This window comes from Microtus ochrogaster, chromosome 1 (assembly GCF_000317375.1).
Source record: "Microtus ochrogaster isolate Prairie Vole_2 chromosome 1, MicOch1.0, whole genome shotgun sequence".
NCBI lineage: Eukaryota > Metazoa > Chordata > Mammalia > Rodentia > Cricetidae > Microtus > Microtus ochrogaster.
The window spans coordinates 44,794,759-44,801,551 of record NC_022009.1 but is presented as its reverse complement, the minus strand read 5'-3'; the positions used below and the strand labels follow the sequence as shown (position 1 = coordinate 44,801,551).

Genomic DNA, 6,793 nt, shown 5'->3' with positions numbered 1-6,793 from the left:
ACACTTCTCAGTATAATAAAAGAGTAAATCACTTAAAAATCAAAGCTGGCTTTGGAGTTGGACAATGGCTATCTTTCTCTAAATCCAAGCATGTTATTAAAAGCAAAATTCAGAAGGTTCCATCTCATATGAGACAGACAGAAGAAAGAATTTAGGAAAAATTTTAATTCTCCCCATACCTATTTTTGTCTCTATAGTACCTTTCATTGAATATATGTCTATATGAATAATGTTTAAGTTTTCCACAATGAACAATAAATTTTCCTGCAGTAATCTTTGAAGTTTCCAGGAAGAATATGGGGCCCCACAACAACAATTCCATCTGGTTGATATGACATCATGATGCTGATAGCAGTACTTTAAGATCAGTTTTGGGTTACAAGCTGCACAAGATGATTCCAACTTGGCTAGCTGACATGGTGCACCTTCTTACAATGTTCTGGCCAGAACTTCAAATAAGAACTTCAGAAAAACCCTGCCAACTTCTCAGAGACTATTTGCAATTATACCGGACAGTAATCTTGAAACTTAACCATCATTTCATTTTTACAGGATTCCATAGAAATAACTGTCCCCATGACATCTGGAAGTAATTCTAAAAGTCAACATCCCCTCTCCCAACAAAGTTTGTCCTCAGGGTTAGGGACATCTATTAGGGGTTGATTATAAGTGGTATATGGTTGGGGATTGGAGTAAAAATTAAATAGACTCAGGGATCTCTTTTTAAAAAAATAGATGAGATAATAGGTAGATTAGTGTGAGATTACTCACACTAATAATAATAGTGAGAATACTTGTGAGCTATTATTTATAGACATTTTACATTGGTGCAGATTTTTGTATATTGATACAAATTCAAATTATATTGTTATATTGAATATGCTCCTATTTGTGCATCTATGCAAAGTTATTTTCTTATATTTTATGCATACATGTTTCCTTCTCTGCTTAAGATGTTTTGTATGTTGATGCAATTTTAGGATATGTTTATCATATTGCACTATACATTTCTATCTCTGATCAAGATACTTGTACATTGTTTACATTTTGAGGTCATTGTTCTCATTTGTTGCACAGTTGTTTAAGGATTGTTTAATATTTTAATATGAAGCCTCAGTCTTTAAGCTATATAGGTATTATGTTTGTCATACTTATGGTTAATCAGGTTCTTTAGACACATAGAGATTGCATTCTTCATAGATAGGTAATCTTCAACCACTTCAAAGAACTGTAAAATATGACATAAATAACTCAGGATTCTGTTGACGTGAGACACAATTCCTCCTGGCAGCACTGATCTATTCCTGAGAGAATGTTGAGCACTGAAGACATACCACTTGGAGCTTGTTTTCTTCTCAGAAAAACTTGCCTGTGGGCAAAGAACTGCCCCTGCCTCAACCACTGACATGTATGGTGTCCAGAATGGACAAACAGGATACAAACAAAAATACTGCCCAACCTTTCCAAGACAGGGTAAAACAGTTTTGAAAATTTTTCTGTTTCTGAAAATGACCTGTCAGTTACTCTAGGGCTTAGCCAAAGTTGGTTACCCCAGTGTTGCAAATGAGACTTTGGGTGATTATTCAGGTTGTCTCTGTCATTTCTTGCACCTTTTGGAAGTTGCTTGATTGCACTTCCTACTTACTCAAGTAATATTATTTCCCTTCTCAGGTCTTTTCCTCTCGTGACTTATCCAAGTAATTTCTAATAAAAAACTTAGATACCTTAGGATAGGATAACTACTGAAACATTTAGCATTTTTTTTTTTTTGTTTTTCGAGACAGGGTTTCTCTGTAGCTTTGGAGCCTGTCCTGGAACTTCCTTTGTAGACCAGGCTGGCCTCGAACTCACAGAGATCTGCCTGCCTCTGCCTCCCGAGTGCTGGGATTAAAGGTGTGCGCCATCACCGCCCGGCTTAGCATTTGTTTCTTGCTAGGTGTTGTTTATGCTGACTGTAATTCTAAATTTTATACTTGATATTTGTTCTTATTGTATATAATATTGTATTAGGTTTAGAACTCTTTTATATAGACAAAATTGAGAAGTGCAGTGGGAACTCCTTCAGCCCTAAATGTAATTTATGATATTTATTGATTTATGTATAATGAGCCATCTCTGCATCTCTGGGATAAATCCAATGCTATCGTGCTGAGTGTTTATTATATTTTTAAATTAGAGTTATGTCTTAATTATGATTTCTATTGCTGTGAAGAAAAACCATGACCACTGCAACTGTTATAAAGGAAAATGTTTAATTGGTGTTTCACATACAGTTCATGGTTTAATTCATTATCATCACTGTGGCACATGGTAACATGCAGGTAGATTTAATGCTGGAGAAATAACCAAGAGTGCTATATCTTGCAGACAACAGGAAATGGTCATCTTAGACACTGGGAGTGCTTAAGCATTGGACACCTTAAAATCCATTCCCACAGTGACATACTTCCTCCAACAAAGTCACACCTAATCCAACAAGGCCACATCTCCTAATAGGGTCACTCCTTTTGGGGGCTTGATGGAGGAAGGTCATTGGTTAATTAAATAAAGAAGCTGCTTGCCCTGATAGGTTAAAACATAGATGGGAGGAGTAAACAGAGCAGAATGCTGGGAGGAAGAGGAAGTGAGGTCAGAGACTTGACAGCTCTCCTCTCGGGGGCAGATGCCTCAGAGAGACATGATGCTCCACTCTTGCGGGCAGAGGCGAGAGCTCTGCTCTCTGAGGCACACGGGATGAAGCTCCAACCCAGGATGGACGTAGGCTAGAATCTTCCTGGTAAGCGCACCTTGGGGTGCGACACACATGATTGGAAATGGGTTAGTCCAGGAGCGAGAGTTAGCCGAGAAAAGGGCTAAAGCTAAAGAGCCAAGCAGTGTTTAAATGAATACAGTTTTTGTGTTGTTATTTTGGGCATAAGCTAGCTGGGGGTGCGGCCGGGGTGCTGGGGACTCAGCCCCACCACTCCTATTACTACAGATGGCGCCCAACGTGGGGCTCGAACCCACGACCCTGAGATTAAGAGTCTCATGCTCTACCGACTGAGCTAGCCGGGCGGGCAGCGGGGTGCTGGGGATGCAGCCCCGCTGCTCCTATTACTACAGGGGCTATTTTGTTTCAAATGACCACAGTCCATTTCCTGGCACCCAAAGCTTGTAGTCATATCATAATGCAAAATACATTAAGTTCAACTTCAAAAGTTCCCATAGTCTATAACAGCCTCAAACTTATTTAAAAGTCTTAAGTTCAAAGTCTCTTTTGAGATTTATGAAATCTTTTAACTGTAATACCTATAAAATCAAAATCAAGAAGCAAATCACATACTTCCATCATATAAGGGCACAGAATATACTTTACCAGTCTAAAATGTAAGGAAGGGAGCATAGTGAGGAAATATTAGACCAAAGCAAGACCAGAAACAACTGTTCAAACTCCAAACTCTGCAGCTCCATGTCTGACGTCAAAACACTCTTCAGATCTCCAATTCCTTTCAGCTTTGTAAATTATAACACACTTCTTTCTCTTGAGCTTTTCCCTCTCCCCGTTAGCAGCTCTCCTCAGCAGATAGCCCATGACTCTGGCATTTCTAATATCTTGGGTTCTTCAAGGCAATCCAGGCTTCAACTTCACAGTTTCATATAGTGGTTTCTCTAGGCCTCCCTTCAGAGACACCCCTAACACATGTCTGGTCTCAGCAGCTTTCCTTAGGCATGGAGGTAAATTTCATAACCCATTTCTCCTATCCTTAAGTCTAAAGCCTGAACCATGTGGCCAAAAACTGCCAAGTTCTGCTGCTTACTGGAGCTGGAGCATGGCCCCCACATTCAATTACATCTTCACCAGCTTTCTGGTTTTGATTGTTCATTCCCTTTACTGCCTAAGCTCTAGAGACCAGGATGGTCTCAAACTCAGAGATCCACCAGCCTAAGCCTTCTGAGTGCTGGGATTAAAGCTGTGCACCACCACACCTGGCTCCAAGCTTTCCTTTAGCTCCTTTTCACAAGTTGGAAATTTAGCTGGGTAGGATCTTGCCCTGAGGTTGCCACTCCTTTTATTAAGTTTCTCAACCTGTTTGTTTCCTTGAACGCAAGATTTAGCTCCATTCCACTTACTAGTGCCCCTTTTCTCAATCTATACATTGTGTATTTTTACTTGCTCCTTTTCATTCCAGATGTTCATTAGAGTTAACAGTGATAACCATACAACAGAGTCTATACTATGTTGTCTTGAGATTTCCTCTGCCAACAGAATTATTCCAAAATTCTTCACTTTAGCCTCATGTGAACTCTTTGGACAAGGGCAAAAGGCAGTCACCTGCTTCACCAAGATATCACAAGAATTATGTCTAGGAAACATACTAAAGTTTTTCTCCTCTGAAACCTCTTGAGCTAGTACCTGATGGTTCAAATAACTCTTAGCACCACTGTCTTCCATTTTCCTACTAGTATGGCTAATTAAGCGGTACTTAAAGCATTCCACTACTTTCCTAACCCAAACTCCCAAAGACCATATTTCTTCAAATAAAAACATGGTCAGGCCTATCACAGCAATACCCCAGTCCCTGGTAACAACTTCTGTCTTACTTAGGGTTTCTCTTGTTGTGAAGAAACACCATGACCACCACAAGTCTTATAAAAGAAAACATTTAATTGCGGTGGTTCACTTACAGTTCAGAGGTTCAGCCCATTATCACCATGGTGGGACATGGCAGCATATAGGCAGATGTGGTGCTAGGGAAGTAACTGAGAGTCCTACATCTTTCAGGCAACAGGAAATGGTCTCTGACACTGGAAGTAGCTTGTTTATAGGAGTCCATTACACAGTGACACACTTCCTCCAACAAGGTCACAGCTACTCCAACAAAGCTGCGTCTCCCAATATTGCCACTCTGTTTGGGGGACATTTTCCTTCAAACCACCACAGGTTGCAAGAATATTGTTGAGAAATTTTGTCTCTGGGTTCATCAGGGAGATAAGTCTGTGATTGTGTGTGTGTGTGTGTATCTTTTTTAAATATCAGAGTAATTCTAGCTTCATAAAAAGTGATTGGCAGTATTTCTTTCTTTTATATTTTATGGAATGGTTTGAGAACCTGAAGGACCCAGCCCCTCACCCAGCCCCCTACTCTTTGGCAGCCATGATGGGCTACAGAAAAGATCCAGCAAGATGTAGGCCCCTGACTCAGCAGGATATGCTGAGTTCCCAACTTTGCTCAGCCTTGCCATAATTACTGGGAAGAAACTGCCAAGTAACTTCCATGTGGTGAGGAACCAACCAGAAGGTAGTTGGAAGGCTCTGCGTGTGCTTTACTGATGGTGGTGTAACGGAGGAACTGCCCCTCCTTGGTGACCTCCAGGTGTAGCAATCTTTCTGTAGCTGCAGCTGACCAATCAGCTCAGGTTCCCCCAGCCCGGAGGTACACCAATCCTGAGACTGTTACTATGCAACTAGCAGACTCTGAGATGCCCCACCCTTTGCTCTACCCCCAGTATATGTCCTGTCCCACAGCAACTCAGGATCTCTCCTACTCCACCCACTGTGTCAGATGGATGGAGGACACAAGTTAACTTGAAATTAAATAGACTCTTTGCTTTTGTATAAGATTTGGTCTCTTGGTGGTTTTTGGGGTCCACACTCTGGGCACAAGAAAACATGGGTGTACTTCATTGAAGGTCTGGTAATATTTACCAGTTTATCTATACGGGCCATAACCTTTTTTTAAGTTGCGAGATTTTTTTTTAGTTGCTTCTTCAATCTCACTACTTGTTAAAGGTTTGTTTAAAATACTTGCTTTTTAATTTTGGTATTTAACTTTGCATCTAGAAATTCATTCATGTCCTGCAGATTTTACCATTTGTGGGATATATATTTTTAAGATAAAACTTGATGTTTTGAAATTCACTGGTGTCTATTGTAATGGCTCCCTTTCATCTCCACTTTTATTAATTTGGGTCTTTCTCTTGGCTAGTCTAGCCAACCCTTAAACTGATTCTTTGTACTTTTGTTGTTGCTGTTTGCATTTCATTAATTTCTTTTCTGATTTTAATGATTTCTTTTCATGTAGCAACCTGAGGTTTGACTTATTCATCTTTATCTGGAGCTTTAAGGTGTATCAGTAGGTTGTTTATCTAAGAGCTGCAATTTCCTAATGAAGAAACATAAAAATACAAATGTCCTTCTTAGAATAGCTTTCAAAGTATCCCATTGTTTTGTTATGTTCTTTTCTTAATAACATTTGATTCTATGAACTTTTAAACTTCCTTTTTGATTTCTACAAAGATACATTCATTGTTCAATAGGGTGTTGCTTGCTCTCCAGGAGTCTGTGTGTGCTCTGGGAGGTTTAACTTACTGCTGATTTTTAGTCTGCTCCATTGTGATCAGATGGGATGCAAGGAATTATTTCAACTTTCCTGTGTTTGTTGAGACTTGTTTTGCATCCTAAGATGTGATCAATTTTAGAGCAAGTTTTGTGAGCTTCTAAGAAGAATGTGTATATAGTCATGTCTTATGAAATCTTCTATAAGGTCAATTTTAAAATTCTACTCACTTTCTTTAGTTCTTTATGAATATAAAGCAAGGTTTTTGATCATATTTTCTCCCCCCCTTCAAGAACACAACCTAACTTTGTGATATATGTTTTTCTTAAATAAAAAAAAACAACATATCAAGTACAGTTGCTGCTGCCCACAGTCTTGGATATGTGGACTTCCATTGGTCTGTGGTCAGCCAACCAAGAGTCATACCCTTTTATTATTATTATTATTATTTTTAAAGATTTTTTTTATTGAGAAAAA

At 39.3% G+C, this 6,793-nt stretch overlaps 1 non-coding gene and 1 pseudogene across 1 annotated transcript; one reads left to right on the top strand and one right to left on the bottom strand.

Moving 5' to 3' along the window:
• Window positions 1–6,793, top strand: part of LOC101994813 — a 197,615-nt pseudogene that overhangs the window by 13,620 nt on the left and 177,202 nt on the right.
• Window positions 2,982–3,054, bottom strand: Trnak-cuu. Its single transcript has one exon. It is a non-coding gene; the product is annotated as a tRNA-Lys (tRNA).